Source organism: Amblyomma maculatum, chromosome 3, assembly GCF_055883805.1.
Source record: "Amblyomma maculatum isolate TAMU_Amacu chromosome 3, ASM5588380v1, whole genome shotgun sequence".
NCBI classification, from domain to species: domain Eukaryota; kingdom Metazoa; phylum Arthropoda; class Arachnida; order Ixodida; family Ixodidae; genus Amblyomma; species Amblyomma maculatum.
The window spans coordinates 43848398-43861825 of NC_139346.1; the positions used below are offsets into that span (position 1 = coordinate 43848398).

Consider the following 13428-nt stretch of genomic DNA (forward strand, 5'->3'; position numbering starts at 1 on the left):
CGTGGAAAGAAAGTGTAGCACAGCCGGGATTTGATTTCTGCATTTATGGCAGACGTCAAGAAATCTAACTTGTGAACGACCTCGGCGTGACTATCTCTGACGCATTTTGTGCTAAAGTTGATGTGAACGCTTGTTGTCGTTTCTGCAGCCATCTTTGCACCTTTGGTTCATTTCAAGTAACCCGGTGATTTCTGTCTCTGATCACGAGCTTGTACTAAGTGCTCGATGTGTATTTGAGCCGTGCAGCAAATGTGGTAATATTCTGCGCACGTAAAACGTCCAGCTCCACCATACGAAATGCTCCATGGATGCCAGACAGCTATTCGCCGAGTTTACCACATAGGCATCGTACATTGTCTTTCCACACTCGAACCTGCCGCCTCATCTGTTCATCTTTCATTTCAAATGTGCTGTTATGCTTATTTCTATTCAGCAGTTTGCATCAGCGAAAATAAAACATTTGCAACATGTTTGTGGAGCGTTAATAGTATGATACCTGTCTTTGTCTTGATCGTTGTATTTGTTACGAGAAAATCATTTGGTAAGCTTTAATAATATGATATTTGTCCTTGTCTTCATCGTTGTTCGTTATGTAAAAAAGCGAACTTTTGCTTTGCACTGTTGCTTTGCACTTGCTCTGTAATTATTGTTTATTTTTGCCTGTTTTGTTAAACTGCTTAGTTTGTATTCCCACCCTGCTAAACTCCCAACACCGAAATTGCAGTATCAATCAATAAATCAATAAATAAAAATAAACAACAACAGTTAATTTGCATGTAATTGTGAGGGAAATGTAAAGATGGCCTAGATTGGAAAATAAAACATGACGTATGTATGCTGCAAATAAACTAAAGCCAGGAACAATTATGTGCCTGTTTGTGCAAATGTACACAATGTAACGGGTGCTAGAGACCCTGAAATCCGAAGTCTATTTATATTAATCGTAATGCAGCTTCTTTGTCAGGGCATTTCGCCTGCGTCTGTGCGCTTAGGTGACTCAGTGGTTGCACTAGGACGGAAGGCATATATGTAGAAGAACGCACTTTTCTTAAATGTTCCCCTTATCCTCTGCACAGCACCGCTCGAGCACTGTATGAAGCGTGATCGACTCTTTGGACATGAGATGCGCTACTGCAATGTTAAAAGCACGAAATGGGACAAATGAAAGGTTGGAGACTTTGAAACCACCCCTAAAATAAGCATAGTGTACTTATTGAATATAAAATAAAAATAAATCAAAGCACAATGTGTGCTTCAGAAAAAATATATCCGTTTTATTTTGCACACAAAATATGCTTGACAAGAGAAAGGATTACAGAAGAAATCCCAGAAGCGCTGCATATTTCCGCTCCTGTGTTTCGTTTCTTAGGTCCCATATGTTTGGCACTGATAACATTACCAGCAGGTTTATTTTAGCCCCACAGTGTACATAGGGACATGCTGCACACACTAAAAAATCTACCTCAGAGGCAGCCTGACTAGACCATACCCAGCCACTTCGGCAGGAAAAAAACCGTTGAGCATAGTTACAAATAAAATTCACGATTCATGCAATATTACGTAGGCACATGAGAGACGTGTCATGCAGAATATAAAAACGCACAAAATTAGTCACATGCCACGACGAACCGGCTTGCTTTGCTTTCTAAATGCAATGGAGAGTCTATTCTAATACATCGTTATACGAGGAAGTTTTAGCGGAATGCTATTTGAAAGACATTCAAAAGTCGAGGCTTTACAGTCGTGCGTTGTTCATGTTTTAGTATGCCAAATATTGACATCTATTGTGTTGCTGGAGACTTTACCAACGCGGCGACAAGGAATAAAATAGAGAAAGAAACACAAGTGCTTCTAACAATTCGAGTTGTTATTAGGGCTTGTCCTTCCTTCTCTATCCCAAGTAGCACCACTAACCGACTTGATATTGGAAATGTGCTAGTAAAACATGTACCAAGCGTGGCACATTGTTGCCAGTATGTTTCTGATATTGGTCATGCCATTCTATAAGCTGGTTAGAACGGGCGAAGTATGCCATTGCTTTCTGACATTGGTACTGTCTGAAAACCAGTGATAAACATTATCCTGCTATACGTGTGGCTCGCCATTATTTCGCATATGCTAATGTGAGCTTGTAAACATCGTCCGTCAGATCGATCGGTCTTCGAACATATCATATACATTCGTGTGCGTTGGCAAATATTGGTCCCTCTTAGATATCAATGCGAACTTTTTGACACATGTTCGTGTACGTTTGAAAATATTGTTCGCTCATTTAGGTATGATTGCCAACATCTGATGTACGTTTTATGCATGCTGGTAAATATTGTTCGCTCATTAAAATCACGCTGTTAACATGACGTACATCTTGCTATATATTGATCAACATTACTTGGTTATTTAACCAAACTGCTAGCGAGCATTGGTCACCATTTCGCCCTTATACTGTGAACATCTCACGTATTTTTGTATCCACTTCTTGAGAACACTGTTCCGGTGAATTAGGGTAATGACCCTTAAAAAGGAGACCTTTTTCTACGATCCTCGATGTTCCAAATTAGTCTTTACAGATTTTAGGTAAGCAATAAGCAGCACATTGAACTTGCTTGTGTCTGTTGGTTATGAAACGAGGCGTACACAAATTGCAGAAATCATTCTTGTCCGCCTTACCTGAAAGCTTTTCATGAACATTCAGGCAACATTAGCAGCATTGTTATATTATTAGATTAGAGGCAGTAGCATCCCTAGGCTACTCCATTGGATTGCATTCTAAGCGTACGTGCGGTTTTCGAAACATACTACGCGAACTCTACCATTATATTCATGTGAATACGCACGCAAGACAGAGGCATTTCATGAAAAACATCCTTGACGTGGTTAGCTTTTCTTCCGAACGTTTCTTCCAATTCGGCATCCAAAAGCGGAAGGTAGAGAGCTGCCTAGTTTCATGAAACGCATCGCCGCAGCTGAAGCCGTTTAGGCGGCCATCGAGACGCTTACGCATGAATACGAGAACAGAAATTGAATATCTATGCTTTGTCTAACAAGATTTTAGCAGCACTGCTAAAGGCAGAGGCACCCCCGTCCAGTTAGGACCACGCGCACTGCATTAGGCAATTCTGCTCTTACATGCCTCCCCCCTCCCCCCCCCCCCCCCCCCCCCCAACAAAAAAAAGAAACATTGGCGGGGGTGACAGTAAGAGCACAATTCTCTATTATAGAACGCACGTACGAGCGATACTTAGGAGCAAAATTGCAAGGGCTTCTCTGCCTTTCGCAGTGCTGCAGATATATTGTGAGACGAAGTATAGAGCTGAATCTCTGGTAACACACGCGTTCTAGCAAAGTTCTAGAAACTGGAGCTCTCTAGAAAATTGACCATCTCCAAGTTTGCGAACTAATAATATAAGAGGCTAAATAATTTTTGCTGCATCGAATATAAATAGGGGGTTGACAACAGCAACTACTTTTGTTTCTGTCCGCTTGTCCGCATAACGTACCTGCGAAAAAGCTTTGATGCACTTGTGAGTATGGTAAAAAATTTTAAAAATGTGTATATGAGCCATACCGAACTGTTTTACTGATTGATTTGTATAATTATTCATGCCGACAAACCAAAGCAGCCTACATTTGACGACGCGTACTTTACAACAATGGCACTAGACTACACACAGAAAAAAATAACACATTTGGACACAGTTTAAAACGGAAGAAAGGATGACAATGGGAAACCGGCATTAATAAAAACTGAGACAAGCATCACTGCACGCAATCGAAAATTTGTGACAATAAATCAAGTATAAAATATCCGTATCTCCATGCTTCGATTTATGTAGAAAAAGAACACGTTGGCGTGATTAGCGCGGCCAGTTCGTATTGAGCAAGCTCACATGATACGTCACTCTGATGAAATTTACCAGTGTGGCATTTCAGCTGCATCTCGTGAAGAGAAGCGTCGTCCCAGTTTTCTCCGGCCACATTTGGTTAGGCACTATCCCTCTTTTCTTTTTTCTTTAGCCTTCAAGAAATGTAGATAACAAATATAGCTAGCTACATCCATATACCTTGTCTAGACATGTAATCAAACTACATCAAATGTGTTTCTATTCATGGGCATCAAATGCTTTTATTGCTCACCGCTCCAGCCAAGAGCGCAGATAACAATAAGAGCATTCCCGAGAATCATGTGAAAGAATTGTATTCCTATTATTCGTTAGCAGATGTATGTAATTATGCTAAGCAGTTAGTTCCCTAGCCCATTATTTTATATTTAAGCCTTACAAGTTCACAGAAGTTATACTTGAGCGCACATTTTTCCTATGTTACCTGAATGCGCTCTACAGTGATAACAACTTCTCAGTCTCGAATTATTTTGTTAAATGTATTTTCTTACTTGCAAGCACAGTTGAGCCAAGAGGTCTGCCCGGTTTCGGGAGCTGTCTGCTGGTCATCTCCAGCAAAAGCTAACCGCCAAGGCCTATGCACTTGAATGCGACACGAAAACTCTGGTCGCGAATTCTTTGAAAGGACTGGGTGCAAACAATGCACTCGCTTTCAACACGCTATGGACACCTCCTTCTTTTATCCCCCCCCCCCTCTTAATCTATACTTCGTCTCACAAGATATCTGCAGCACTGCGAAAGGCCGATGAGCCCCTGCAATTGCGCTCCTAAGTGCCTGTCGCCCTTGGGTGCTATAACAGATGATTGTGTTCCTCCTGTCGCCCTCGCCTGTTTGGAGGGCGAGAGGCGCGTAGCAGCACAATTTCCTATTATGGTGCACATGATCCTGATTGGGCAGGGATGCCTCTGCCTTTCGCAGGGCTGCAAACACCTTGTGAGACCAAGCATAACCTCAAGTTGTTGAATGTTGAAGCAATGGACACCTGACAGCAGTACTGGCTCCCCGAAACCCCCCTGCTTTGTCCATGTTACTGTTCACGGAACGCGCTTTCCTCGCTCGACAGTTTACTGACCCTTGCTGCATTCTTTACTCATTTCACACCTCTCATCCTCTGTGAACTATCCCCACGCTGCGCGCTCCCTCTGTGTTCCGCGCCGCGCCAGCACTCGTGCACGCCACGGTCGACTGAAAAAATGGACGGTGGAACATGGATGTGCCTTTTCAGCCCAAGACTGTACCCTCTGAGCGCAACCAAGTTTTTACATTTCATCAATACGTTTATCAGCACTAGCTGCCAAATGAGTGAGTACATTTCTTGGTTCTATTTTAAAAGTCATATTTTGTACGCACATTCGTGGCCAATGGTATCCTGGACAGAGGAAACTACCCACGCTATTCCGTTAAATAATTAAAGTTTACTCTCTCTCGTTCTCTCGTGGTCTAATATTTTGCGAGCGGCAGAATGCAAAAATATAACAATTTATCGCTTCTTAATGTAGAAACACACTAGCGATAAGACGCAAGCGAAATGCCGCCCGCGGGAGGGCGCCTCAGTGGCACAGAGGCTAAGGCTCCTCTATTTTTAAAGATAGCGACAGGTCTTGATCCAGCCGCCCCTCCCTCCGATAGGCCGGTTGGCTGCACGTGACCTCTTCGCCGCCAAGCTCCGCCCAAAGGGTCCAGCAGAGCTCGCTACGCCGCTGAAATACATGGCGGTCTGCGCTTGCCAGCGTAATATTAACCGATTAGTTAAGCAAAAAGTGCTTCATATGCGTCTATTGCATCTTTAGGAGTGTATATGCAGTACTTAATGTTTAAGCGGACGCAAGAATTACACCCCTGAACTCAAATCTTAAGTGCGCACGGGCTGCTGTGCTTTCGGCTGCCGGAACAGTGCGGAAGACGCAAAAAACATTCTTCGCGGTGACGATAATTGCAACAGAAGAAAGCTATGGCCTCATGAAATCGGGCGTGAAATTTTCATGGCCACGGAAAACACCCGACTATGCGAAGGGATTTCTGTCTGCTTAAAAAGCCGTTCGCTTACCCGGGATGGCCTTTGTTTGGGCATATGCTATTTCATGAGCAAAATATCAAGAACGCTATGACTATGTAGTCATTACTTGTACTGTGGATGTCTAGTGAAAAGTCACTGCCGTTTTGAGCCCCCTTACTTTCCCGAACAGATCAGGACTGCAATATTACGCGTGGAATCAATGCTGCCAAAATGCTCAGAATGAAAAGCCAATGCTTGATTATGCTTATTACGAAAATTTAGTCCGTACTATTGATCAGTTAATTGATATAAATGAAAAATGAAGCATTGGAAAAAAAAGGAGGGTGCGAATGTGTCAAAGTGATCGAAATGGAACGTCAAAATTTGCATATGCTAAATATCAGTGTATAAAATTAAAAAAATAAAAACAAAGCTTTGTACCATAAAAAGTGGAAAAACAACCGTGAGTGTGAAACGCTATAGAGCCATTGTTTTAACGGAGGAGTCTCGCGGCGTTGCATCGAATGTAAACATGTTCCGCTGAACGCGCGCAGGGACTCGTCAAGTTTCAAGAGCAGGCATCCAAGCTTACTGGTGACATTATTGCTCGACAGGCTATGAGGAAAAGAATATAAAGCAAATAAAGAATAGAAAGTCAGAAAACATTATCCGCGAGCTTTGTATCACATCATACCCGATTTTTTTTTGTATTTGTTGGAAGATATACATGCCTTGGTAATGCACAGCTGCAAAGAAACTGACTTTTTCTCCAAAATAAAGCTATTGGAATACTGTAAACGAAATAAACTCGAGCCAAAAAAGTGTGTACAACGGAGTATACCCGAACATTTACAAACGCAATGAAGCCCTTATTTCATCAGAGCTCTGTGCGCAACGACGTTCCCAAAAGTTGCAAACTCGCTGTCTACTTATTTTTTGGTAAGGAAACGAGCCCAATAAGTTTACTGAAATGTCGTTTCTACTTAAAGTTTGCTACTAATTTCAAAGCATAATTATTGAACAGTTTCCTAGCCGCTTTACTGAGTCGAGAATGGTTCAGAAGAATGAGCTGGCTTGTTAACGCACGCGTTTCTTTTTTTTTAACGTTTATGCTGCACACGCATGTTTAAGTTATGATTCCTGTCTTTTGCAATTGCCTGAGCAGCAGAGGAGACAAATCTGTTGAATTCATCGGTTTATGTGTGCACCGAGCGCGGCTTCATGAGTACGCGGTATACGCTCGAAAGAGGGCCACGCGTCGTCTGCTTGCGCTGCCCCTGGACCCCTCGAGAGGGCGCTCGGGTAGTTGTCGTTACCTTTAAAAAAATAAAGGAGCCTTTACAGAGGCTGCCTCGATGCGCTCCCGCTCTCCGCTGAGGGTGGCGCCACTCTTAGAAGGGGTGGTCGCCGCCAAAACCGGTTATCGGAAGGCGCCGCCGCCATTTTCTTGCATTCCGCTCCCGCCGTCCCGCGGAAGCCCATGCTAGACACGGAAAGCGGCATCCTTGACATAGTCTGCAGAATTGCTGGGTGCTGCGTTCCCCTGTGCACTAACAGTGCTAAAAATGACCGGAGAATGTTTTCTTTTCCGAGCCCAAAAACGACCTCTTTTATGGACTGTGAAAATGAAGCCGGACAACTGGCAGCCGACGAACTACTCTTGCATATGCAGCGTAAGTACCAGACGTCTCTGCAGTGCTAAATTCATTTTCGGGCTTATGTAAGCTTGTCTATGCGACTGTTTCTGATTATCAGACATACCATTTTTTGTACCTTTCGGAGGCGCCATATCATGCTTTTGCAGCCTTCTGATATTTGATCGCTGTAAACGGACGTAATCTCTTACAGCTCTAGAGCGATATGGATCCTCCAGCGCATTTACACCTTCATTAATACACTTAGCATTACAAATTAAGGCTCAGGATGGTAAAATATTACGATCTTCCTCAGCAACGAAGCTTGAAGAGCAGTTCATCGCGCCTACATCACAAAAAGCTTCGCAGCCCGCTTAATTTTGAAAGGCGCATCTGGCAGCGTGAAAATTATGTGACCCTTGGAGCGCAGATTAGCATGCGATACACTAGGCTTTGTTTCTGTGCGTTGCGTCGCATTGAGATATTTTATACTTTTGTTCTTCACGAAATTCAAGACATTTATTATCGCCTATCCTATGTCACGGAAGTAGCGCACTGAAATGAAAAAAAAAATAAATTATTGTGAAGTGCATCTTTTTTTTTGTGCTTGTGTGCGGAGGTCAACCTATATGCATGTCAGTGTGCGTTTGTGTGATTTTCTTGATTTATCGTAATTTAATCTTATTTTCAAGATAATAATGCATTTATAATAGCAAACAAAAATGTTTCGTACAGGCTCACTTTGATGAATCCTGTTTTGAACAAAATAAGGCAGACTGATGAAAGAAACTGAAGCAAAATGCTGTACCAACGAATTTCCCATTCAGGGGAAGGTATTCCCCATTTGATTCACTGCCTAATTGCATACATTCATTACCAAAAATGTGGGGGTCGCCCGGAAACATTTCAGTGGCATTTGAGCCACAGGCCCGGCATGGGTCACTTATTTCGCCTTTAAAAGGTTATGTGTACGTGTGTATATATCAATTTTGCTTCTCACGATCTTATCAGAAGCATTCCCCTTATTCAATTCTACTGTCATTCGGCTAACACAACGACCTTCATCTCAAACACCCACTTAACCCATTACCACTTGAAAGGCAATATCGGTCGCCTTTTTAATTATTACAAATGAAATTAACTAAGGCGACATTGTAGTTAATAAAGAGAGCGGAGAACAAATCAAGGATTTATGTGAACCTTTTGGCCTCTACGCTAAGATTATTTTATGGGAAAAAATATTGCCGAGACACTAGTGATGCCTTCTTTTCGCTCTGTTATTTGCCTTGATTTTCCATTTTACATGATTCCTGTTTTCCCTTTGCTTTGTGCTCAATTTGATCATTGGTTTGTACATCTTTCTGCTTCCAGTTGCTCCAAAAAAGCGAAAGCCACCTAGAGACAGAACGCAGCATATTTGCGCATCAAGGTAATAAATAATTGTTCTTGCGTGAGCTTGAATCTTTATTTTGACTTCATAGCGTATGCATGACACAGTTTGCCACCATTGCAAAATAATGTAAGTGAACGAAGCATGCCATGCGTTCGGGCTTGAATATGCAGCTGTTCATTTCGCGCACTTCACTTTCCGCTATATCCACACATAAGCGCTATGATAGAAAGTTGACGGCGCTGGTATGACAACGACGGCGAACAGCTGGCCGCCGTGATCCCATATCGAAAACCAAAGATAACCGCTACACTTTTGCTAATCGTCTCGAAATAGCGAATACATGACCGTATTTTTACTCTTACTTTTCATCTAGACTATAAAAGAAATGATCATCAAAGGCAAAGTTCAATTCAAGCTACCATTGGTAGAGGGGCTTCCTCTATCTAGGTGCGTCATGCAGCAAACGCGCGCCTCGCGACCAGCGGATGCAAGAAAATGGTGGTCGCGCTAGCAGACGACGCGGTTGTCGTCACCCTAAGCGGAGAGCTGGCGCGCATCGAGGCACCCTAACAGAGGCTAAAGCCCCTCGACTTTAACAGGGATTTCGGTTCCGCGCGGCTGTCACCGCGCTTCATCGTGGCTGTCACGTGATAGCTCTGATCTCGTCTTGTCTCGATCTGCTCGAGCACAGGCGCGATTCTGCGCGCTTTCTTCTCCTTGGATAGCAGACCACGAACCTTTCTACCACGTTGGTCACCGATCGTGTTGGCTTTTGCTGTGGCAGGTTCAGATGATGATGTTGTGACGACGGTGAGCGTCCTCATCATAGTGTGTTCTCTGCTGCTACGACGTCAGCGCGTACAACAAGCACGGAGGCGAATATTTTGGGTTCACCTGTGTTGGCGCTACCCAGGCACACAGGGGCAGGTCAGCGCTTTGTTGCCTCGGCTGCGCGCAAGAGATGGACGTCTTTCGAGAGTGAGTGATAACAACTTTATAAGCGCGCAGCATGGTGTACTTTTGTGTGACGCTATAGTGATTGTTGTTGTTGGCTTTTGATTTTTATAGTTTCCTTTGCATGCCGCCGAGTGCGTTTGGCCCGCTGCTGCAATTAGTTCGGCCTTTGATTGAGCTTCAAGATATTTCATTCAGGCAGTTGATATCTGCACACGATCGGCTGCCATGACATTAAGGCAAGTCCGAAAATAGTTACACCTTGGTTCAGTATATTAAGTCGTTGTCAAAGTACCTCAGCGGTCATTTGAAAAATATTTTTTAAACGTATTCGTAAGTTGTACTGCATAAACACTGATGCCCCATGTCCGCCCCCCCCCCCCATTCCACACACACACACACACACCTTGCACAAGCAAATACGGTGAATACCTCGGGAAAAATATATTTTTGCTCATGTGCCTGCTGATTGAAATGTATCATTTCCGTAGATGCGTATGCGAATAATCTTTTACAGATTTCTTGCCAACGGCAATACTATAAGAAGCGCGGCCTTCAATTTTTTCACGGGTCGTTCAACTGCTGGCATGATCATCAGAGAAACTTGTGCCGCATTGTGGGAGAGACTGCAGCCTATCCACATGCGGCTTCCGCAAGCCCCAGAAGGATAGAAAAAAGTAAGCAACTTCACAGTGCATCTAGTTTGGTTACCTTTCAAATATGTTGAACTCTTGGCTTATGTAATCTGCCGCCTGGGATATTTTATGCTGAGGATGGAATTCTTTTTTCATCTTTATTATATATATTGTACACTGGTACTTATTACTGCAAATGTTTCTTGGGCTTCTTATAACAGTGCCTCTCAATGCTTCTCTTAAATTGCCACAGACATGCACTTACACTGGAATTTTCCCAACTGCATAGGATGCATTGATTACAAATATATAAATATTGAATGCCCGTCCAATTCTGGATCAAGGAACTTCAACTATAAGCAGTCATTCGGTACGATTCTTACGGCAGCTTGCGATGCACATTACATGTACGTTGCATTCATTACAGAAAAATAGCATTTGTATAAGTTGATAATGGTTTGTCTGTCTGGAGTGTCGCGAGAAGAGTGTGTATTGCATTCATTGTAATTTGTAAATGAGCGCTGTCATACACGCTTTAAGAAAAAAAATAGCAGTTCAGTGCAGACAAATTATGTAAGAAATTGGGGAGCATAGTATCCACAAGTGCACTGTGCAAAGTCGTGCTCAGGTAAGACTACAGCAAAGATATTTGACATTGGAAAACTATTTTGCAGTATATGCCTATCTATGATCCATTATTTACACTGTCTATTTAGTAAAAGTATCACGTGGCCCAGAAAAGATTTTATGAGACTGGAACGCAGGAAGTAAGTGACATCAGAGTAGACACCACAAAAAAAGAGCAATGAGAAAGTTGTGTTATATTATGCACTGAATCGGTTTCATTGACCATCCTGCCTAATTTCAGATCTGTATATGTTGACATCGGACACTGGAGGAAGGAGTGACGGGGGAGTTTTTTTACGAACGACACCTACGTGAACCCAGATTTGGCATTCCCCAAGCAGCGACAGTGGGCTCAGCAGGTCTTGAACCATACCTGATGGTAAAAGACGGGGCTATCCCATTGAAGCCTTTCCTCATGCGTCCTTATCCTCGACGCAGCAAGTCATGCTACTTATTTTGATATCTAACATGTTTTACTCATTACCAAAATGAAAGAATTAATGCAGCTATACAGTGTCGCTACAGCCACGTTTTGACACAGCAGACAAAAAATTGCACAATGCATGCATGCCGTAACGACAATGCTTGAGAAATGTTTCACACAAAAATACAAATGTGGTTTAGCCTGGATGCATTGGAATAGCATTCGTTTCTTCATGAAAAATGCTTCAAAGGACTGTTTAGTGAGTGCAATCCTGTATGAGAGTATTAAAATATTTATGCTTCTAATCTTAAATATGCTGGATCTTGTGTTAAAGCATTGATTGGCCACATGCATTAATGAGCTGTACTGTGGACATATATGGTTTAATTTGATGTTTGCAAACAGTACAGTACAGTACAAGGCAGTACAAGGACACTTACAGAACTTAAAGATATGGAATACATGCATAGGTAGCATGCATTATTGTGCACATTATATGCGGTCTTTTTTTAAGAGAACTTCTGTACGCACGCTAAAAATGAAAGCACCCTTAAGATTGGCCATTGGCAAATGTAGTACATCTTAGTTGTTGTACTGACAGGAAGCAGGACCCAGTGGACATAGCATATCTCAGCTGTTTTTTCTGCTGAAATTTATTTTAAGCTAGTATGCATAGCTACTGATTGTTTCAGCAATTTCAATTTAGGGGCATTGCAATATTTATGCACATCTGTATACATGTCTATTCTGTTATTTTAATTCCATGCCCTTGTTTTTTGTGTAGCTCTTCGTACCTACAGGTCCACCGACTACGATGAGTATATGAAGAGAGCGGTATTTAATTACTGACTGAGTAGTGCCAGGAGGTCAGTTGAGAACACTTTTGCAATTCTGGCCAGTAGGTGGCAGATACTGAAGCGAGCCTTCAAAGCCTCTAAGCAATTCACTGGACATATCGTGGACGCGTGCGTGGTTATTCACAACTGTATGACGAAAGACGCGGTGCTCTCCAGAGCAACGTACAGCCCTCCTAGATTCATTGAACATGAAGACTGGAAGGGGAAAATCATAAATGCTACCTGGCAAAAAAAAAGAGCATTGGCCTCCCCGGTTCGACAGATCAAGGTTGTCATTCTGCTAGGTAATCCTTGTTACTAAAACCACATGAAAACAGTTGTCCTTTGCTCTCTGCCCAGAATGCAATGGTTAATTGCTTTTTTTTTATCAGGCTTCCTGAATTTTTGACATCAGGAGTTTGTATTTCTTTCTTTATTAACATTGCAGCTGCCTTCTTATTTAAAGTACATCAATAACTGTTAATAAAACATTATAAATTCCCATTGTACATAACTGCATGACTCACTTTAATGAACACGGTGTAAGCGTTTGTCAGCAACTGCCCTAGCTATATACACCTTTCTCATATGTTTGGAGCCCAAGGAAGTTTTGGTCCTGAGCGTCACTATGTGGCTCATATTGCATTTCAGTGTTTTACGTCTCCTAAAAGCGAGACAATTTTTGATTCCTCCCCCTCCAATGTGTAGGACTCCCATGAATGCTACAGAAGCTCCTGCACATGGCTATGGATCAAAAGCTCTGGTCTCTGAACTTTTAAAAAAGGGTGTACCCAAATTCTTCATTTATTGCGAGTTGAAATGTTTTGATTTAATGTGCATGTTTTTGAAGAGAAGTGGGTAAAGCAGAGGAATGGGAACTTCGCCTTTCTGTGTTGAAGGGCTGCACTTGAAGTTCGCGATAGATTCGCGTCATACATATGACTGACGGCCAGCTGCCATCGCAGGAGAGTGTTTTAACCCATGCCGGACGACAGGTGAAATTCCCAACAATGAGTAACTGTTTTACAA

General features: G+C 42.6%; 1 pseudogene; it reads left to right on the top strand.

Moving 5' to 3' along the window:
• LOC146194662 (uncharacterized) overlaps nucleotides 1–13428 on the top strand; it is a 57321-nt pseudogene that overhangs the window by 16405 nt on the left and 27488 nt on the right.